The sequence below is a fragment of the Urocitellus parryii genome, unplaced genomic scaffold, assembly GCF_045843805.1.
Source record: "Urocitellus parryii isolate mUroPar1 unplaced genomic scaffold, mUroPar1.hap1 Scaffold_53, whole genome shotgun sequence".
In the NCBI taxonomy this organism is placed as follows: Eukaryota; Metazoa; Chordata; class Mammalia; order Rodentia; family Sciuridae; genus Urocitellus; species Urocitellus parryii.
In genome coordinates this window covers 3644012-3668299 of record NW_027554068.1, presented here as the reverse complement: position 1 = coordinate 3668299, position 24288 = coordinate 3644012, and the positions used below count along the sequence as shown (strand labels likewise).

The 24288-nt window shown below is 36.5% G+C and overlaps 1 pseudogene; it reads left to right on the top strand.

Annotated features, from left to right (window-relative positions):
• The window catches only part of LOC144252700 (roundabout homolog 1-like), a 145775-nt pseudogene that overhangs the window by 81621 nt on the left and 39866 nt on the right, over positions 1–24288 (top strand).

Below are 24288 nucleotides of genomic sequence, written 5' to 3'. Positions count from 1 at the left end.
TGGAATTGGGTGGATGGTGGTCATTGTTGGGATGGGGTGGCCGTCACCTCTATTGCTATTATTCTACCTCCACATTTCGTGTCCTTGAAACATTCTTGAGCCCTATTATTTAAAGGAAATGTACACTTACACAGAATGAAAGATGGTGTATAGAATATTGATAAGAAGATGACAGTTACTATAAATAGTGGGTGAATTCTGAACAATGCATAGAGGGATTCCAGTACCTGTGAAGCTGTAGGATAGAGCAATATTAAGATTCCCTGCCAGTCCAATTCTGAGTGTGGGGAAAAGCCTTTCTGAATTATAAAACATTTCTTTCAGGAGGAGAACAAGAAAAATAAAAGGATCAATTCATAAGCATTTCCAAATTACATTTCTAGGCATCAATTTCTATTTTTCTTTCTAATATGAAATTTTCTAAAATAACACATAAAAGACTGCCATTGCAAAATGGCTAATGCTCTTTATTAAGCATTCTTCACTGTGATACAATAACTAACGTAAACCATCATCAATTAAGATGATGTTAATAAGTGCTCTTTGCTCATGGATCTAATTTATTTTATTGGCCTCAGTAGTGCCTTCTGCATCCCATATTGCTGCCACTTCCTTATCCACCCTGCCTGCCTGGGAAGAGACCAGGGCTCTCTTATGAAATGTAGCTGTTGGTCTTCTTTCTGGGCTTGCTTCTGCTGCCCATGTTTCTCTGCTCTTCCTTGCCCAACTCTCTGCTAACAGGTCTGGTTGTTGTCTTCCTTGCTTAGTTGGGATCCTTCTGTTTTTTTTTTTTTTTTTTAAAGTTGGGATCCTTCTGGAAGGTTATACCAGACTCGGAGAGGACTGCCTAGCCTCACTCTCAGCGTGAACATGATCATGACATGGTGGGAGCAGCCCTTACACTTTACTATTTGCCATTGTCTTTTTGTTTCTTGCCCTCGGGCTCTCTGCAGGCCCTCTACTTGTTCCCTTCCCCTCCTCTTTCTCTGTAGGTCCCTAGTCTTCTGAACCTAATGAAAAGGCTAAGTTGTTCTTATTTTGTTCTGTAGCACAGGTTGGCTTCCTAGGCCCAGTGAGTCTTCTTTTCTAAGAGTGGCTCTGATTGAAAGGACTGGTTCAAGCTGCTTTGCTTCAGTTCATTAGCATGATGCGGAGCCTGACAGGGTCTTCTTGAATCCTTGCAGATGTTCCACCGACAAGTCAGGGGGTGGACCACAAGCAGGTCCAGAGAGAACTGGGAAACGTCGTCCTGCACCTCCACAATCCCACCATCCTTTCTTCCTCATAAATTGAAGTGCACTGGACAGTGAGTTGTTCTTGTAATATTTTATCTCAGTCTTAATAAGCAAGTGGCTTGTCTGAGATCATTATATATATATATATATATATATATATATATATATATATATATATATAATATATATAAATATATATATAAGATATAATTTAATTACCTGTTGATCACTTCTATGCCATGACAGCTTTCTCATGTAACACATGACTGTCATTTACTATGGTAGCCATGGACGGACTTTTATCAATAAAAGCTTCTTATTTGTGTATATTTCTTTTTGTTTATATAATGAAATAATGAACTCTACCCCTCTCAGAGGACAAAACTCCAAAATATTAACTATGAATTTGCAACTTATGGTAGGCCCATTATCAAAGGATTTTTTTTTAATCTTAGAAATATTTCCAAGTAGTATTAAGTAGGCTTTTAAGATCAGGAAGTAGTAAAACACATACCCTTGACCTTCACGTGTCTCTAGATGATATATCTCAGAACTGCTATGACACTTCATATTTATTCATAAGGCACAGAAATTAATATCATCCTACAAAAGATAAAAGATTTTTTAAGTATTAACTTAGGTGAACTAGAAATACTCAGGGTGAAACCTGATAAGAAAAAAAAATGTGTTTTGTTGCACTTCATTTTTTATTATTTTGCAATAAGCAATAAAAAGCTATGAGTGATTGCATTTTTATTTTTGTTATTTTAATAGGTGGACCAACAATCTCAGTATATTCAAGGATATAAAATTCTCTATCGGCCATCTGGAGCCAATCATGGTGAATCGGAGTGGTTAGTTTTTGAAGTGAGAACTCCAACCAAAAATAGTGTGGTTATCCCTGATCTCAGAAAGGGAGTCAACTATGAAATTAAGGCTCTCCCTTTTTTTAATGAATTTCAAGGAGCAGATAGCCAAATCAAGTTTGCCAAAACCTTAGAAGAAGGCAAGTATATGGAGTGTGTGATATCTGTGCACTGCAGTAGATTTGTTGGGCTTTTATTAACTTGGAGTTGTTAAAATGTTAAGAGTGTCTTTCTTGAATGTTTAACTGTCTTTTTTTTAAAATGGATTCTTTTTAGCTATACATGATAGTAGAATCCATTGTTTAACTGTCTTGATATTAAACATACTTTGTTAAGAAATTTTGTTTAAATAGAACAACTATTTTTGGTTAAATAGAAAAACCAAAATGCTGTAAGCGTTGACTTGCTTTATTAGTGGCCTATACATTAAAAAAGTGCAAATGTGAACCTTGTGTTACTTAATGACATAGACAGGGTCTGTTGAATTACTCAGAACTCCAGTCCACATTCAAAGATGGACTCACTCTCAATTTGCTTGCCTTTCCACCACCCATTTATTGAATGTTACTTTGATTAATGATTTATAAAGAAGGTGAGTAACACCTGGGTTTTCCAGGACTTTCCAGAATTATCATTCTGTCCTTTTTCATCCCCTATCTGGAAATCCCTCAGTTCTAGGCAAACCAGTATGACTGGTTACCATAAAACTAGAAATTAAAAAGTATTGTTTATGTAAATAGTTTTGTGTCACAACTACACTCCATAAAAACATTAATAATGTCTCCTAATATGTCCTTGCCACTTCTTGGATTAGTGATAGGATGTGGTTAATATCCTGATTAGCATTCACTTTTTATATTTTTCCATGTTTTGGGGAAACAGGAAATTAGGGTTACAAAGAAGTACAAATAGAAGTCCTTTCATGTTTCATGGAGATAATATATATAACTTTGATTATGGAAATTCACAATAACATCAGGTTGGTAAGGTTGAGGGAAAAAAGTAATTTTGGACTATTAACATTTAAGTGGGTTACATCTTTGAATCATGCAGATATTGAATTTAAAATCCATATACTTCTTTTTAATTTTAAATATTAATTTTAATCAGTTCACTATTGATATTTACTTATATTAATTAATAAGTATTAATTATCTGCTTTTCAGTGTTCTGTAGCACACTTTAATATATCTGCTTTTTGAAACAATTTAATAGCACCAAGTGCCCCACCCCAAAGTGTAACTGTATCAAAGAATGATGGAAATGGAACAGCAATTCTTGTCAGCTGGCAGCCACCTCCAGAAGACACTCAAAATGGAATGGTTCAAGAATATAAGGTAATACACATATGCTAATTTACTGATGGACACCCTCTTCTACTCACAAAGCTAAATAAATTGTTTATAGATATTTGGCGCCATCTGCTGGTAAAACTACCAACATGTACAATTATTCATAGACCTAGTCTTGGAATAATTTCTTTGCTAGAAAAGTTACTTAAAAAAAAATGCTAGAGAGAGTCCAAATGGTTACAAAACTTACACATCCATCTAATTCTACAAAATCAATAAATTTAAATGGTAATAATATTTTCCTCTCTGAAAAATGCTTTAACATATTTTTCAGAATTGGATTGCACTATGGAATTGGCTATATAGAGAGTCACTTTCTACCAGATTTTTTCTAACTTTTTAATTTAATTTAAATCATTTACATCTTTGAGATTTTAGAAACTTCGAACAAAGTTGGAAAAATAATTTTGGTGTGTGTGGAAATCATATGTTTATATATCTCTTGTTTTTGTTTCAAAACAAAATATCATGTCTCAGGAAATAGTCCTTTATAAATTTCCGTATGTTTATATAAACTTTTAAAACATGTGTGTATTATCGGTTGATTTAATCCAGTGGTTCTGAATAATTATTTTTCCCTATGAAATAAAGCAGCTCTATTCAATAAATATGGACAATCTTAACATGGATTCATTTTAGGCAAATATTTTCAAGCATGCCAAGATGCATCAAAAACTGAGATGGAGACATGAGACTTAGCTGAAAGATTGTGTTTGAACTTATTAATGAATCTGTATTATAGGATGATCCTAATGTGCTGTCAGAATGGATAAATATAAATAGAAAATATATGTGTACATTTTTATGTGTACTTTTTCGACAGTTACATACTAGAAGAATTTTAACTATAAAAGATGTACTTCTCTGCTGAGTGATCTGTATTTCTCTGATGTCTGAGTCATTTTTTAGTTGACTAGCTAAATAATGATACTTAGAATATTAATTTCTATATGTAAATATTCCAGATCATTGTTTAGGATGTGAAACTGATTTTATGAAGGTGATATGAAGTTATTGATTCATAACTGAGGTTAGAGTAGACACACCTTGATATGTGTCCATTGACAGGACATAGGATATCTACCTTCACTAGTATAGGTCAGGGATTTTCAAGTATAGGCCAACAGCAGAATCACTGCAGTTGATCTGACAGGTCCCTTACATGTGTATCCTGATAAATCTCTCATACATTCTTTTGAGTAGCAAATTTATTTGTTTGATAACTAAAAACCAATCTAAGCTTAATTTTGGTTATGATATTTTATTTTAAAATTATTTTTAAATCAAATTTAAAAAACAACATTTTGTGAAATTTAAGTATATCAATAGGGCTGCTTTAAAATATATTTAAAATATGACTACAAATGCACTGTGGATGTTTTGAGATATTTTGAATAAGGCTTTTTCTAGCGTAACTGAGTTATTAGAAGGTAAAAATATCCATACTTTTAAGTGCTTTCTCACAAGTTTCAAGGTTATTTCAATACTGGTGAGTGACAGGATGCTATGTTTCAGTCTGGAAAAATAGACTGTTACAGAAGATTTTTAAGGATTTAAAATGAGGTGATGTCTCAGCTCTCACGCAAAATTGTATAATGTAGGCATTTTCCCCTAAGAGTCAAAACTCATTTCTTTCCTCAAGAAATGTGAAAGGGTGGATTTCACTTAACTTCATGGTCAATTTAAAATAATAAAATGCCTTTCAGAATCTGATTGACTGGTACAAAATCAGTTTGTGGCTTCGGTTCAGCTGTGTAATGTAATTGGGTGGAAAAAGATTCACAAAGGAGTCTTTATTTCCAAATGGTCAGATCCTGATATAGTGTCTGACCATTCGGTGGCATTACACGTTGAAACTATATGAAAATAATATTAAATTTCAAAGAACAAAATTAAAGGTTATTGACCAAGTAGTAGAGGATGCTGGTGTTTTTAGATTAATTTAAAATCCCATTTCCTATTCCAGTGTGGACAGTAGTCCACTTGAAGCTAATCCTATATTTAGCTTGAGGATATCATAAGGAATATAGAGTGTTCTTCACTCCTGCACGGATTATTCTCTTATGGAAACTGAATCCAAATACAATTTCCTATCACAAATATCACTATCAAAGTCAATGAGGCATACGACAACTTTCTCATTATAGAATGTCTTTCTTGCACTTCGAGTATGTACTCTTATTCTTTATGATCTTATGGATGTTGTGAAAGACTAGTTAATATTCTCCTTTAACTATAATACCAGATTGCTAATTTATCTCATTGATATTAGTTCAGCGTACCAAAAGCTGAATAAAAGCCTAGGATGGTTTTTTTCCTCCTGGAGTGCAGTTTTATTTTTAATAATCTTATTTATACATACTTCTTTGTATTATGCAGAAACTACTCTCCTTTTAAATCAACCACTTCATGAGTTTGATACGAAATGTGAAGTGACAGTACCAGGTGATTCTATCCCAGAGAACTGTTGAAGTGTCAGACAGAGTTCCCTCCTCACCTTTGATGCCTGGTCATTGGGCACCACATCTATCACACAAATGTCGAATAATTTTACACACATTGTTATTCTTTACCTGGATATGTATAACTTTTTGCAGAGTCCTGTTTTTCCTGACAAATAACCTCATGCTATTAAAATTTTTTTTAAATAAAAAGAATAAAAACCTAATGATATGCGATATGATGTGGATTGAGAGGAATGTTTATCTTCAAGCAAAAGTTTGTAGACTCACCTTATACAATCCTTTAAGATATTTGAGAAAGTGTAACTATTACAATTCTCCAATTGTGCAGCTATTACCAATACTGGGCTTGACTGGAAGAGTCTTCTCAGAGCTCCCTCTTGGAGAAGAATGACTTTTTTGAAACCTTGTGTTGGTGGTTCATGCGGCATCTCAACTGGGTCAAGGTCTAAAGTCCGTCTTCACCCTCTGTGGATCTTTGCATTATCTTGGAAATTTTACCAGCTTGATTTTCATTATGTTCTTCTTCCAGGTTTGGTGTCTGGGCAATGAAACCCGATACCATATAAACAAGACAGTAGATGGTTCTACCTTTTCTGTGGTTATTCCCTCCCTGGTTCCCGGGATCCGGTACAGTGTGGAAGTGGCAGCCAGCACTGGTGCTGGACCTGGGGTGAAAAGTGAGCCTCAATTCATCCAGTTAGGTGAGTGTCCAAGCAGTCCAGTTTCACAGTCTGTCACTGTACTACTTGTCCTGCTTTGCTGTTTTTACATGTGTCTGAGCCACTGTTGGAAGTTAATAGAATTCAGAAGTGAGGCTTATAACTACAGTGGTGTTAGCTTCACTTAAAATACACTCACATACAGTGTTATGCCTTGGTTACCAACAAGGCCACTTTCCAACAAAGACATTGGTAAGCAATTTTGTCCTTGTGTGAACATCACGGAGTGTAGTTACACAAACTAAAATATATGTGATGTCATTAGCCAGTATCATCTTATACAACAGTCAATAGAAATCATTCCTCGTTGATAGAAACGTTATGTGAGGCATGACTGTAGATATCTTATAACTAAACTAACCTTATCCAAATATACATTTTAGATGATAGTTCAAATAAAAGTTAGGTAATATTCAGTATCATCCTAACTGGGGCCCTGTGGAAATTTTTTTCATCTATTTAACTAATACTACTAATCAAGTCCAAGGACACTGCAGTGAATAAAGAAGAAGATAAGTTGAGATGTCAGAGCACTGGAATGTTTCTATGCTAATCACTCAAATTTAAATACAATTTGTGTTTTGAAAATTATACATAAATTAAAAAAAAAAAAACAGCAAACCTGACCTGTGTTTCATTACTAGAGATCACTATAGGCAAACTATTATGAACATACTATATGAATTAGTAAGTGATTGCTATTTACATGTAAACAAGCAACAACTGAAATGCCAATAAAACAATATTGCAACTAAGAAGTGGGGAGAAAAAGGTCAGATTTTAAGAGTTAACATTTAAATTAGGAAAGAGGCCAAGAAGTATACAGTCTGGTTTGTGTCTTTATATTGCAAATCAGAAGTTAAGCATCAGTAATATTTTATGTCAGATGCAAATTATGAAAAAGGATCATTTGTAGCAATCTTTATGCTTCACAAATGAGTACATACTATTTTGGCATATTAAAGAAGTATGAATGACATCCTGGAATTATTTCATAATAAAAGTAAAAGAAACATTTGACTTTGATTAACTCTGTTGCAATACCTAAAGAACTTCATATTTATTTTGAAAATATTGTTAATGTTCCACTGTTAAGACAATGCTAGCTGCTGCAATGCATAAACTTGCAAAGTTTATATGACATAACACAGTAAAGTCTACTACAATTCCAGTTGTCCAGTAGGTCTCTGTTTCACCTAGTGTTTGTGGGTTGTAAGCTGAAGAGCCCTAATTTCTTAATGTGGGCTTCCAAGGTTGTCCCTGCACCAACAGAATGCAAGAAAGGAAATATATATTCTATGGGAAGCTTGAAATGGTGCAGGCTAGAAAGGTGCACATGACTCATGCCTGATGTGATTGTAAGAAGGTGAACGAGGACTAAATGAAAGCAGCGGCCAGGAGCTGCCTCCCAGCAGTCAATTATGAGAGGCCCATTCAAGCCTACAGTAGGGGCTTGCTGACTGTCACAATCTGGGCCAGAATTTTATATTATTTTTTTGGACTCTTTTTTTCCATGTTACACATTTTTAAATGATTATTTAAAAACTTCTAGACAAAAATAGCTTCCTGGTTTATTTCAAGCAATACGGGAAACTAGGAAAAATCGTTTGATGCATCTGTTGCAATGTTATATAACATGGGGAAGGGGAGTTTATATTGAAAAATTATAGCTGATATTCGAATATTTGTCCACTTTTTTCAAATGTCAGCATTAGGTTATTAAAACTGAAATTAAAAGGTATGTCTTGAATGACCCTAACCATTGTGGATACTGTTTACCTGTTTTTAGAACATACGATGTTTAGTCCTAGTTTTGGGAAGATGAATTGGAAAAAGAACCATATGTAAATTTTATTTATTGCAGATTTAAATCATGGGATTTAAGGGTCAAGTTGATTTCCTTGAAATTATAAGTGGGTTCCAGTTTTTCAGATCTTAATATAGCCTCAGCTGCAGGGAGACAAAGCCTGAGGTAGAGAGGGGCTGCTTTAATTCATTAGTCACACTGCACTTTATTCTGTTAGGTCCATCTGCTTGCTCCACGGAACCTCTCTGGGCTGTTTCCATAAAATCTGAAGCTACCCAAGATAAACTTGCGCAAATAGGCATAAAGTCTATAAACCTAGCAGATACAAAGGATGTATTAGGAATAAAAAGAATAGGTCTGGTTAGTGAACTTTTAGAGGATGAAGTGCTTTTAGGATAACCAGAGATAAAAGGGTCTGGAACATGAAATAAAACTTTCAGTCAACAAACAGTTGAAGGCAGGTGACTGCTTGTGAAAATAAGGTTTTCAGTCTTGATCCTCCATAGCATGAAATCTGGAATCAAGAAAAACAAAAAAAGGAAATATCCTCCCCCCACAACATATATACACACAACAGAAGGAATTCAGCATTTCACAGAGAAAGGCTGTTTCCATAGCTATTGAATGCTGCTGATTTTTTTCTGCCAATTATCATATTAAGATGCAATATCATTTAATAAGAAAACCTGTAGGATTTTTTTCTTCAAGAACTGTTATCCCTATCGAATGAGTTATACTAATTATTTTTATGGAAAATATATTTTTGGACTGGAAAGATTTCTATTTCAAAGCAGACTGTATTACATTAGCAGATTGTATTTCTCTCAAATTTGGTCTGGAGATCTGTGAAGCAGCTATAAACCCACCTGACAGGGCTCCAAGGGATTTGGTTGTAGATGTTTACATGGAGCCCGTGGGATACTCTTTTGTCCTGACAGAGAGCATAATGCCTAAGTATCCAACCCTGTGACTGGGTGTCCTTCTCACAGCAGACTGTTCAACCAGCAGATGCCCTTCTGGCTTTTTTGACCTGCTAAGATAGCTCCTCTCTGGGAGAGCCCCAGCTGGGAGGAGAGATCCTGCCAGGTGTGTTAATCAGATTCAACTCAGAGGGGTGAAGCAACAGAACACATGAAATAGCAGGAGTGGGTTACTCACAGATCCACAAGAGCAGAGGTGCTGACAAGAGCCAGTCAGAAGGCCCAGGGGCCACTGAGCGGCCAGGGGGGGGGTGGCTGCAGGTGGGGAGACAGAGAGAGAGGACCTGTGGGCTGAGGGTTTTATTGGTGCTCAGGGTGTTTGTTGTTCAAGGAGGTTTCCTACAGGGAGTTCTAATTGTTCTTAGAGAAAGCTGGAAGGATTCCATGGGGTCGTGCTGTGACTAAGAGTTGTCAGTTCTGTGGATGATGAGTCCAGGAGGTGGTATCTCTGTGGCCCATGGGGAGGTGGTCACCAGGAGGCAGTTATATAAGGGGGATATCTGCCCTGACCTTACTGAGGAATTGGGAGTTAGCAGAGAGCTGGCAACTCTGTCCGGTAACTAAACCCTTCTTTTAGTATTTAATCTTAGATTCAAAATGAATGCAGAAGCAACATAAAATTTTAAAAGTGTGGTACATGAATCTTTTCCAAGTTAAATGATTTAATAATTGTGAGGAAGCCCCAATCTCCCAATCTTAATGAAATGCACAAGCCCCTTCTTATGTCATCAGATGTTGCAGGGGAAGAACATTAAGACTACAGACACCACTGGGAATTCTCCCCACTGGGCAACCTCAGGACTAGCATCACAAGGTGTCTACAAAGTGACATACAGCTTTGATGGAAGAGCGACAGTCTTGCGTTTTCTACAAAGACTTTGCAGGCTGCTCTGTGTGACCTGGAGTAATGGCGGGCTTGAAAAATATCACCGTAGGCTTAAGACATAAATGTAAAATAAGCGTATTTTATTAGCCATATATTCCATCAATTTTTAATTCTTGAATCAAAATATCCAACCAAGAATGTCTTTTTGACTATTCATAACACTTGATAATTCTTTTACATATTTAATGTTCTTTTCTTATATCTATTGCTGGTGATGGTTATTATTTTAAAAGAAAGATTATTCATAGTTCTTACAATGGTAACATTATCTTAATCTGTCATTGTGTTTTAATGATCTTTAATTTTATAGGACGTTCTGATCGTGGGTTCAAATAATATGTTTCTAAGACAGTGAAGGATGTTGCAATATAATCTTGGGGAGGAGTATGCAAATACACACACATGCACGCACACACACACACACCATTTTTCAATATCTAGCCTGAAGAAAAAGTAAAATTTTATTTTAAGCCTTTTTACAGCACATATTTGATGTTTCTATAGAATTTTGAGAATTTTTCAACCTTTTCTATACATATAATATTCAGTACCTGTTATTTATTTGTATAATTGCATTAAAGTATTCTTGGTTTTGGCTGGGGGTTTGCATTTTATGGTATTAACACTTTTATATTTATCTCAATTAGTGAGCATTGTTTCTCTGAAACTAAATCTAAACAGGATCCCACAAACTTGTAAAATAAAAAGAAAACAGAGTGCCACTGTCCTTGTTTCAGCTAAGATCACACAAAATTACACCCATACTTCTTTTAAATTAAAATGAATGAATTTTACTAGTGATCTCATGAACTCATTCACTTCCCTGCAGTAATGCAGAATGAAAAAGAGAAATCATGGTCCAAAATTAACAAAATATAATGACAGGTATTTTACATCATATATGTATTCTTACATCATCACACTGAGTCTTACTCCCAACTCATCAGAAGATGGCCTTTCAGATTCTCATGGGAACCCTGTGTCACCTGAGGACCAGGTCAGCCTTGCTCAGCAGATTTCAGACGTGGTGAAGCAGCCAGCGTTCATCGCAGGAATCGGAGCAGCCTACTGGATCATCTTCATGGTCTTCAGCATCTGGCTCTACCGACACAGGAAGAAGAGGAACGGACTTACTAGTACTTACGCGGGTATCAGGAAAGGTATTCGCTTTCTCAGGTTTTTCATATTTTAATATGTTTATGAAACTCTTAGTTTTACACCTGACTCCACCTGATTCACAGGGACACATATCCTACCTGTTAAATTATTTCAATATACAGCAATTCTCTAAAGTACTTTTATCATGATATCTGCATATGAACAACTCTCCTGTGGCAGTACAACAGAGTTAATCAGTTTCTTAGGACCCAGATCCTTTCAAATATGTTTCACTAAGGTACATCTAGGCTTGTCTGTGATACTGTGGCCTTCTTCTCTTAGGCAATTATTTTATTACTTTATTTCTTGGGGGAAATTTGTAATCTCCCTGTCACAGGAATTATAAATTGGGTCTTTAAACTCACATAGTTTTAAGGGGATTGTTGTCCTTTGAAAAGCAACAAAAAGAGAGATTTCTTTGATTATTTTTAGAAGCAGTCCTTTCTTAGTGAATATGATCACATTATGAGGGATGTCCTGCCTAGGGAGGGAAGAGTGTTAGTACTTTTCCATTCATAGACTTAAGATCCTGCAATCCAATGTCTTATATACTGTCCATTAATGATGATGATTTTGTTACGTATGTCTTTATAATTTTAGGAAAAAAAATATTTGCTATTATTTACATTTTCAAAGATAGACTCTGCCAATATATTTCATAAATACCTTGGCTACATATCTTCAAGTCCTATGAATTGTTGACAATCTAAACATTGAGGCACATAATCCTGCTCCTTCCTCTCCCCCAAATATATCCTCCAACTCTGGTCGTCATACCTCAGCTGTAGATTGTGTGGCCTCCTAGTTTTCCGATTTTAGTCCATTTTTATGTCTTTAGTTCAATAAAATGATTCATAGTGTTGCATTTTACTCTCAAAAAATGCCATGGTTTGGATTGAAAATTACACATTCACCTTCGTTACAGAGCCAACATAACAAAAAAGTTTTGCTTTGCTGCAAAGCAAATTTAAAGATAATTACCAAGAAATTAAGTCATCCCTTCCTTGACTGTCACTTATCCTTTCTTTTCCTAATGGTCTACATATCTCCTAAGAGAACATTTTCTGTGTATCTTGGACAGAGTATTTCTCTAATCACATGAAATTTTCAAGACGAGGTAAAACTTGAATGTCGTTACACATTTATAAAACATTCTGTGTCAACAGTGTGGGATATTTGTGCTGTTCCTGGAGGTCTTGGGAAAAAAGAGTCAACAGAGATTCATCATCAATACTGTGAAATAAATCCATGTGCCTCCTGCCTGTGGCTCGGCAGCAGTCTCCTCATATGCATAGATTTGCCTTAGCGTTATCACCCTGAAATATGTTTTTTTTTTCAGATATGTGTCCTACCTAGACATGAAGCAAAATGTCAGTACCCCTGCCTGTGAAATGGAAAACAAGGGCTTAGAGGTTACTGAGAAGAGAGTGGTGCTCATTATGTATAGAAAGAGAACAATGTCAGGCACATGTGTTACTAAATAGAACCTTTGACTGCAAATCCATGCAGAGACGGAGTTTATGAATGTGTTTGGTGGAGTGGGGAAGGGGCAGGATTCTGGGAGGAGACTAGGTTTAGAAATCTGATTTCAATAAGGAAAAGCAACTAACATTTAGATGTGAATTTTCTGTTCATCAGACTTGCCCCATTAACTCCATTTCATAAACAGCCAGTCAGTGAAATCCAGTGTTCCTTGTCATGATCAAGTGTCATAGCTGTGTGATTATAACAGTTTAATGCTCTGTATTGTCTTGAAGTCTAAGAATGTGACAGGAAAACTCTCCTTTCTGAAATGCTCCTTGTTCTTTACTAATGTCCTTTGAGCATGCTGACAAATGCCCATGTGATCTTTCTATGGGACCTTTAAACTAATATCCTGGTCTTTTCAACTAGCTTCTGTTTAAGCAGAAATCATAGAACATAATTACAAATGTAATTGGATGAGCACTGATTCTGCTTTCCTCACTTCATCCTGTTGGCACTTTTTCAAAATTCTATGTCTATGCACTTTTTTTTAAAGTGCATTTTGGGTATCTTAAATTTTACTATGCCAAACACAATGCCAGTTTTGTTTGGTTTCAGGGAAACAGGAAGTAAAATATTTTAAATAAATGAAAAGAACCTCTTGACATAAAATATCAAGCCAGAGTGTGACTTTGGGTACTCATGAGCATTGTTTTAGCATTTCCCCTTACGTATAGCTATAGGTGTGACATCTGCTGGGACACTGGGGGCTCCATCCACATACATCCACATATTACATCAGCACCACTCAGTACACAGAGTTCATTATATTTATTATTGGAAGCTCTGAAAATTAAGTTGTTCTTTGGTGTGCTAGCAGCGAAAATTTCATTTAAGGCTGACTTTTTTTTTCATTTCTTCTTCAATTCCTCAAACTGGGGTTAGCAGTTATCTATGAGAAGTAATGACAAGGACCTTTCATATTTCCCGTGTCCTTGTGATTGCAAATTAATGTTCAAGCACTCCACTCTTGCTTGAATAGCTTTAGTTTCAAATGTACCTTTTTTTTCTTTTTATGAAGACTTGTTACTATGGCTCTGAATTTTTGAATGTAGCTAAATTACATTGACTCTCTGAAAAGATCTGACTGAAAGACAACACAATGGAATTCTTAAGACAGGGGCTGCTGTGCTGCAGAGGAAGGCCAGTGTATCAATTGGGTACACAGCATTAAGGTTTTTGTTGTTGTTCTTTCCAGTCTGCTCAGAGATGAAGTGGTTTGGTAAGAAGTGACAGTTGTAGAGGATGCTATGTGTTCCACTTTGCAAACCCAGAGCTCTAATCCTAAAGTAAATTTCTTATCATTGTTCAAATGTACAATGGAAAATGCATTTTGGCAGCTTTTTTGATACATGATCGGTGATCAATATTCTAGTTTGTTTGTTGTAAAGATTTTTTTTTCCAGGCAAGCTTTAACCTTAAAGGGTGTAATGTGGATTTCCTTGCTTTTTTTTTTTTCATCCAGAGCAGCATTTACTTTAAATTAAGGGGAAAAGATTGGAAAATATGTCAGTCTCCTCCCTTTATGAAATGACATGCAAATTGCTCTGGTGTGATCCCACACCAGGAATAGAAGATAGGAAAAGTGGGGGAGGCCATGCTGCTACTTTTGAGGTCTGAAGTTCAATTTCAGGCATTATTGATTAGATTAAGATTTATAACTGCAGAGAGAGTGAAGGTTCTCAGAGGGGTGTTATTGTTCTATTGTTTAGCTTCTAGCGTGGCATTAGAAAAATGTTCAGCCTACTCAACCACGCTTCTAAATGTAAATTATGACACAGAAATCAAAGTTTAAAACTCCACACATTTTTCTATCCGTTCAGAAATGTTTATAATGATAAAAATGTAGTGTTGTACTGTTTGTGTAAGGCATCAGACTTATAGGACGTTTTGATTTTTATGATTCTCTTTGCTTTTCCTTCATTCCTTTCTCCCTCCCTCCTTCCTTCCTTCCCTCCCTTTTTCCTCTTTCTTCTCCTTTCTTTCCTCCAATAATAAATACTTAAGTGCACCTATTAGTCCATTTAATAAGCATTTACTTTCAGATTCCTAGATAAGGTTCCAGCATACACCTGATAATACTTGTTTAAGAATCCATCATCCAGTGTTTGGAAATGATTAATAGCAGAGGATTCCTGTTTGTACTGGAGCCCATGAGCTAAATCTCTGTTGCTAAATGCAGGGTCATTCACAGGGTAACGCACAGCTCCCCTCCCAAGGTACTAGAATGTCAGACACTTCAAAATGGTACCTGTAGAGACAAGCTTCTTTTTCTAACCTCATATTGGGTTTTATTCATATATCAGAGTTTCAGACCTACTGGCTTGGTTATTTACATTTGTTTTATGTTCAGCTGTCTGCTTGATTCATACCAATGTGATATGTTCCCTTTCTCTTCAGCTTAATAACTGGTTTATATTTTGTTTTGATTTTCAGTCCCATCCTTTACCTTCACGCCAACAGGTATATATTTGCACTTACCCTCCTCCTATCCTTTGTTAGTTTGGCATGTGTTGTACTATTGTGTTTCTGGTTTTATCTCATTTTCAGCAGTAACTGGGGGGAAAGGACTTAAATGGAATACAATACTTCATTTACACACGGCAGGCATGCATTTGAAGTAGAAATGGTTGGTGTTGCTTTTCATCCATCCAATGCATTTATTTATTCACCACTCCACGTTGCATCTTAGCCCTATTTGCATGTATTTCCATTAAAAAGACACAGTGTTTCTAGCCTCAGCATGATTTAACATGCTAATCATCTTATTGATTATTTTCATACTTGGCAATGCATTCCCCCCTCCCTTAACTTAAGCTTTTAGGTTTTCCAACAAAAATTTCTCTGCCTTGTAATTCTCTGTCCATAGAATCAGTATTCTGAAAGGTAACCAAAATACCCAGCACATGTGAAAGATAAAACTTTTCATTTTCCCTAAGTCTGAGTCCTCATATTCTGTTCTATTCAGTTTCTTTCAAAGTGGATCCTCTTCTTTCACATCACCTCTAGTAAAAGATGTACCTGTAGTTATGCCGCCTCAGTTTTAATCCAGTTATTGGAATCACTGGGAGCAGTTATCTCTCCCAAGCAGACTCTCAGTTTGGAGTTTTTCTAAGTAGCAGAACTTGGCAGCTTTTAAAAATACATTTCTTCTTAGAAAATGTGTCTGTATTTACAGAAAAGCTAATCTTCTTAACCCTTTGCCTAACTATGTGCAAATCTTTTTGTGGTACAGTTCTATTTTTATACCCCAAATTTATTTAGCTGAGAAAGCCTTCAAAAGCATTAAACCATATTTTATGAAAATATAGTTATGAAAATATAATGAGTATGAGTTTCAAAAAGCCACAATAAGAAAAAATAGGTTAAAAAATGGTCACATCTATAGTCACAACTTTACGTCTTTGTCTTTGGAAGGGCTTAACATCTATTTTTTGTCTCACTGGTTCTCAATCTTATGGGAAAATCTAGTAGGGTTTTGTAATATTTACCTACAAGGGCAAGACTTTAAGATTATACCTACAGAATTATAAAGTGGTATGATCTAGTACACTCAAAATAAAAATCTATGGGAATGCTAATGTACAAATAAATATATAATAGTTACATTTACCAAGAATCTGCTGAAATTTTACTGTTGCTTTTCTCAATATTGTTAAGGCTAAGAATGATGCATATTTAATTTAATAAGAATTTTAAATTATTAGCTGAATTAGAAAACTGCTATGTCCTGTAAGGATTTTTACAATGTTACTGGGTAGGAAGGGATAAAGAATTCCATTGTACAAAGATGCTTGTGAATGTAATAGCTTTTGATATATAAATGTGTCTATTAATTGTTCCTTTTTTTTAACATTCTAGTAACTTATCAGAGAGGAGGCGAAGCTGTGAGCAGTGGAGGGAGGTAATTATCTTCCTTGTTTTGTAGATCCTTGGGGGAATTAAAAATATTTCTTCTTGTCTTCCTCACCGATGCAAGTTTCATTGCTTCAGAGGTTTAACAACTTAAAGATAAAAAGTGTCCCAATCTTTTGGAAAGAATCCATTCATCTGGGGTGTTGAACCAAGTCATTTACACAGAAATACAGTTCCTTATGGAGCTGTTGCACTTTAGACAATGGCCACCAGAGGGAGTACGTTAACCAAGAAAAACAGACTGCTGATTTAGCAGATGATTAAAAGGAGTTAAAGTGATTAAGCTGTGGCATTTATGAAGATTAAGAAATATAGCTAGTTAACAGATACTATCAAAGAAAAAGTGCTCATTTGAAAACCTGCTGAACGAAGCAGTTGCTCAGAAGTTATAGGTTATGTTTGTTTGTTCTTGTTATGAATTCAGCTTAGTAGATACCTCCGTTTGCAGGGAAATACATTCAGATAAAAAAAGAAATCTAGGTAGTTTGTTAACAAAGAAATTTTTCACCCTTTAACTAAAAATATCCTCAGTCCTATACTTATGATTTTTGAGGTAATTATTATTCAGTGAACTTTAATATATTCACAGAGAAATCACAAATTAATGTGACAGGCGGCTTAAAGGGGCTGAAACAGGATGTAAATTACATTAGGCAAGTTCCAGGATTTTCCACAATAAGGTGATTTTTCTTTTTTTCAAAAACAGTAGCACCTAGGCACAAAGGGAGAAAAAAAATTTCTAACCAAAACCAATTTATAATTCAATTAAATTAGCTTATTAGAGTGCCCTTCTTCATATGGTCGGATAATATGGTTAGCTACTGAATAGTCAAAAAATGAGTAAGATATTATTCCTGAATCCAAGGAATATACCTCCTAATAAGAAAATTACTAAACTTAGTTTATGACAAAGAGTTATTTAAATATATATATATATATTGACTGCCTTTAGCTGGTGCTGTACAAATGTGTCAGTAAGCATTAATCTTTTCTTTCCTGGGTACTACTAACTTCCTGTTTTCACAACTGTGAAACAAAGCCAGCCACCAAAAGACCCAAATACTGGGGTGGTTTTCATGAGGAGTAAATCCACTTGATTGAGGGATGAAAGCAGAACACATTTTTGCATCCAGGGGAATTCCATATAAGTCACAGTCCAGACATTCATGAAAGAGCTTCTGCCATGAGAACATTTTCCTGTGGGTGAATCTGGAATGCCTGATTGTTTAACTACCTCTCTCTGTGTCTATTCATGACTGTTGACTTCAGTTTTATTGGCACTAGCTCCTGTGCATGGGCATGTGTTCACATGCTTATACACACGTGCACACCCATAAAATATTAACCTAGCTCCTTCTCTAAACAATTTACAACCCAGACAGACCAAATGGTCTCATGGAAGACAGTGGCAGGAATGCATAGGTGGGAAATGGTGGTTTCTAGGACAGGAATAAAGAATTGTCAAGTTCCTGAACTGTCTATTTGGAAAGCTCACTAACAAAGAATCATAGCGTTTTCAACTGAAAAACAGAATCCAGACAGTGAAATGGATATATCTCAAATACTAACTAGAAATCATCATTTTCCTAAATGAATTGATAAAAGATGCTGGAATGTCACAGAGGCAATAATAGTTAAATAAAAATTTTAGAGTCAGTGCTCAACTGACAGTTATACACACAATTTTAAATGTATTTATTCATTAACTATAATGGACACTGACTACAGGGCAGATACTGTGTTAGCTGCTTGGAATGCGTCAGTGAGCAAAGTGGATAAAATTCCTGATCTTGTGGGCATTTGATTATGGTGGGAGAGATGGAAGATGGATAATAAACATTTTTTAAAAGGTCAACTGTACAGTGTCAACAGTTGATAAGTACTGGGGTAAAAATCAAGTAGGACGAGAAAGAGAAGGTTCATTAAGAAGAGGCCTCTTTCCTAGCCATGATGAATCTGTGTGGGGGTAGGGAGGGGTTGCTAGGACCAAAATACCTAAAAGAACAACTTAGGGAGGAAAGTGTTTTGGCTCAGTCTCACAGGTCTCAAGCTCTGGTCCATTGACTTCATTTCTGCAGCTTTTTTTTTAATACATATTATGTAGTGCTATGGATTGAACCCAGCACCTTGCACGTGCTAGGCGGGCACTCTACCAAGGAACTACAACCCCAGCCCCCATTGACCTCATTTCTTTAGGCTCAAGCATCATGGTGTATGGCAGAGGAAAGCTGCTCAACTCTCAGCAGCTGGGAAGCAGAGAGGTGAGAGTTGAGGAAGGGCCAAGGACAAAATAAACTCTTCCAGAGCATGCCCCTGGTGATTACTTCCTCTGACGAGGTCTCACTTCCCAGTAGTCTGCTGAGCTCTCAATGTATTAATCCATCAAGTGGATTAATCCACTGATCAAATGAACTCAGCCACTGATAAGGTCGGAGCCCTCACCATCCAATCATTGCCTAAAAGCCCAACCTCCGAACTTTGCTACGTGGGGACCAATCTTCAACACAAGAGCTTTTGGAGGACATTCCAGATCCAAACCATAACACTGAGTTTTGTGGTCACTGGAAAAGAGAATGAATAGCAAATTCAATATCCACTTGGCTTTCCTCACCTCCAACCCCTGTCTTGGTTTTCTTCATTCATCACAAACTTCATGGGTCCTCCCTGGACCTACCACCTCTCTTGGCTGATGGCACCTAAGCTAAGATCTGTTGATCATCCTCTTTTGCTTCCTGCAACCATTACTGTGTTCTATGGATCCTTTTTTTTTTACCCCTCCACTATGACTGATATTCTTTCTTTTTAAGCACTTATTCTCCCTTGCCAAAACTATGAGCTCCCAGCTGTCCTAAGTTCATCCAGTTTTATTAGCACTGTTGTCTACTAATTCTCTTTCCAGTAGAGGCAGAATAATCTTTGAAATTCATGCTAATTGTGTAAGTTCCTGAGCTGTTGAAAAATCCCACCTGCAGCAGAACTTGCTGTGTTTAAAATATCAAGTCCAAACGTGCCATAGCCTGTGAAGTCCATAAAGTCTTGAACTTTGCAGCCCCATTTTTCACTATTAGGTGCTGTGCCCTATGATCCCTTGTGTCAGCTTATCTCCAGTATGTCAGTGTCCTGTATCCTTGCTACATGGCACATTGCTTATACACAGGCTAACAATGTCTTCCCACCCATTATCCCTAGTTAGTGTATCAGATTTTACCTGCTGTACCCTCTACAAAATCTGTACTATGCAACTATCACATTGTCTCCTACCCAGGAGGAGACAATGCATTTGCTTTTCTTTGTATCAAGAGTCACCAAATTATAGCTTTTGCCCTGAGTCCACCTGCCATCTGTTTTTGTAAATGAAGTTTTATAAGAATACAGACAGGCTCTCATTTATTTGAGCTATAAAAGAAAAGTCAAGTGGTTACAACAGAAATTGAATGACCTGCAGAGATTTCAGTGGTTTCTATTTGGTCCTTTTACAGAGAGAGTTTGCCAACCTTGGTAGATAGAATTGCCTCTGACAAGAGAATATGAGATCCTGGATTATAGAAAATATGAGGTTTATTTATCGATAAGTTAATTTTTTTTGTAATGTAATAAATGTAGTTCAGTGAAGGACATCAGTAAATTCAAAAACTGTATGAACTTTCAGTCATTTACAAGTTACCTAAAAAAAGAACAAATGAGTTATTTAATAAGTGAATGTCAGAAGACCTCAATTCAGTTCTTGATGACTTTAAGGAAATTATTCGGTGCTGGATTGTGTCCTCTAATAAATGAGGAGGTGGTCTGGAACTCTCTCCTAGTTCTCCAAACTGTCATTTAGTTATTCTCAGAAAAGAGAGAATAACATAATGGTAAGCCAAGAGAACTCTGGGCTCAACTTGAAAATGGCAAATGACCTTTGAGGTAACGCAGGAGAGAAACATAGAAATACTAAGGAGCCGTCTTTATTAATTTCTTTTCTTTCCCTGGAAAATTCCAGTTGCGTCTTCCAAAACCTCTGCTTAAAATTCAAACCACAGATTCAACCAGGAAAAATTAGAGAAAACTCCAAAAAAAAAAGCAGTGAACAAGTGAAGATAACCTGGTGAAAAGCCAGTACCACATTCCCTGTCAGTAAGAGGGAGGAGAGAAATGGAGCATCAGGTGAAGGTGCTCTTTAAACCTTGGCCACTCATTCAGCCTGGCAGGGGGTCAGACATGACCCACAGCTGACAATACTTACTTTCTGTAAGGCCCCTCTGCCATATCCCCAGCTCTGGAACCCCATAGTCTTATATTTTGTGGTTTAACAGTTTAAACAGGTTCTCTCAGAGTGAGTGATTGGAATGTATCAAGTAGCAGAGCAGGAATTGAAGGCAGTTGCCTCCTAATTATTAGTGCACGTTTGCCCTCTTCTCCTTCATGGCGCAGGTCTGTCCCCTTAATATGTAACATGATGTAATGATGTGTTAGGCACACGTTAACCTCGGTAACGAACACATGTTTTGCTTTTGCTTCATATTTGGCTGTAGTTTGATTGTCTGATGCATGCTGATGAGTTTTAAGGGATACAGGGAGCCTGTGAAGCTGTTACTTTGAAAGACTTCTCACGCTCTGTTGTCAGAGTAGCTGCCAGTGACCTCACCTTCCTCCAAGACCTTGGACACACATACACAGCATTTTAAGATCCATCATGGGACAGTGAACATGGCTTACCTTTTTCCTTAAATAATTAGCATTCCAAACTCAAGTCTAAACAGAAAGCAGGATGTGAGTTGTTAATCCTACTTCCTGTTGGAAATCACCCATCTATATGAAAAGTTCTCTAAGCCAGTGATGCTAGCAAAGCATTCACTGGAAAAATATTAACACTCCCCACAACCACAGACATACAGAGGGAGTCATAGTAGCATGAAAATATTGTCTCTTTCTATTAAAACATATAAGTTGAGCTGTGGAGAATTTCTACTTGACCTCTACTGCAGACATAGTATCATCTCTTCAGTGTCAAAAATGGGAGTTTTATTTTGAATAACTTCAACAGTGATAGCATTTATGGTTTAAGTTCAAGGAGAAATAAAGTAGGAAAGCTAAAGGTTACTAGATGCAGAAGTTCTATAACCAACATGTATTTCACAGACACTAGATATCATTTAAATGCATGAAATTTTAAGTCCAGCGACATTTCTCTTCAAAGCAAATTATTTATTTATCTGTTACTGGGGATTGAATCCATGGATGTTTTACCACTGAACTACAACCCCAGATCTTTTTTATTTTATTTTGCTGAGGCTGGCCTCAGAATTGCCATCCTCCTTCCTCAGCCTCCTGAGTGACTGGGATTACAGGCATGTACTACTGCACCAGGCTTCAAAGCATATTTTTATCAACAATTATAATAGGTAATTCAATTTTAGCAACTTTGTCCTGAATTTGGGGCCTTCAGATATTTTTTTCACTCTCCATTAAGAATGTTTAAGAGCTTCAGGGAACTTCCTCAGGCTCCAGTGTGTGTTTATAGCATCCTAGTTCATGGTGTGAACTCCAGGGCCACAGCTTGTGCTGGAATCCCAGGTAGTCACTCACTCACTCCATATAGCTGTGCCCATGTGCCTTGAATTCCCCCAAGTGTCCCATTTCCTCATCTGTAAAACTTGGGTATTAGCAATCCCTGCCTGTAAAATGGCTGTGATGGTTCAATAAATGAATATATGTAAAGAATTCAAAGTGCCTCTCCCACTGTAAACAAAGAGGAAACACATGCATCCTTAATTGTATAAATATGCACATATATGGATACAGATATATGGACTGCAAATCCATATTCTTCATTTTAACTGACTTACAAATAACCATCACTTGCAAAATATGTTTCTCTGTGGCAAAATAGGAACCATTTAGAGGGCAATGTCAGTTTCTTGCTTCTCAAGTAAATGAGAAGGCTGGTTATTGCATTTTAACAAAGAAAATGAAACCACCAAGAAAATCTTTGCATAGTCTGTAGCGCCAGACTGTTTATTGAGGATTGGACAGCACATCATACATCATCGCCTCTTTTGCTTAGTTATCACACGGAGTCAATGTTGAAAAAGGACGTGAAGAATGCTGCTCTTGGACTCCAGTTTGAGTCCCTGGCACTGGTGGTCCAGGGCTCCCATTAATAACTCCCGATGCACTTGGCCTCTCCAGCACTTGGTGAAAGAGGATTAACATCTGTTGTGCCAAAAAAAAACATGAGTGCTAATATTTCTTTTAGTCGACATCTTTGTTTTACCAGATTTCATTCAGTAGCTTTCCTTTGTTTATTTAGGAACTCACGGCATTTTACATTGTCACCATCAGAAAATGTTGACAAGCTCACAGAACTGTTCACTGAAACATCATTGTAGCTCTGTGCAAAATGTCACGCCAGTCTGCGCTCACTGTTTCTTAAACATGGGTTGGAAGCAAAATCTGTAAATCTGCCTAATGTGAAGGGTTCATTGTCTCCATAAAGGAAATTGTTGCATTTTTTTAATGAAGTTGTGAGAAGAGTTGCAATTTTTTAATAGGTCAAAAATGAAGAAATGCAAACAGATTTAGCTAGAATAATTTTTAGTTACTAAAAGTCTTTATGCATCTGTGTTTTCAGATTCCACGTTTGATTTTTCAATCACCATGACTAAAGGCAGAATAGAACATTGTAAACAGTAAAAGATTTTAAGTCTGAAGTACAGCAGTACCAGTTCACAGATGTATGGCTGTGTGCACTGAGATACATCTGGAACAATATATTATAATTGCCTCTCTGTAAATAAAAAGAATAATATCATTCAGTATAATGCACCAAATTATTGTAAGAACAATTAAATGAAATATTTGCTGCAATTCTGAATAGAAAATATTATTTTCTGTCCATATAACATTTACTCTTTTTTTTTCTCTCTAGGCCAGGACTTCTCAACATCAGTGAACCTGCCGCACAGCTGTGGCTGGCAGACAAGTGGCCTAATACTGGCAACAGCCACAATGACTGCTCCATCAACTGCTGCACCGCGGGCAATGGAAACAGCCACAGCAACCTGACCACCTACAGCCGCCCAGGTTAGGGACACGGAGAGAGGGAGATATGCACTGGCCTTGGGCTAGTTATCCAGAAGCAGCTGATTTTCCTTTCCCTCTGCCCACCTGGGGAAGGGAACTTTGATCCACATTTTCATGAAATGTCCAACACTGTGTAGCAAGCTAGCATGATTCAAATATTTTCTCCATTTCTAAACTTTTATATTTCACCCTCCACCAAGATTTCCTCAGAGAATGAAGAAGACAAGCTCTAGCATAGATTGCAAGAAAACAAAGTCGTGCACAATCATTTATAAGAATGAGTACAATGATAAGTTTAGTTGCAATAATTTATTAT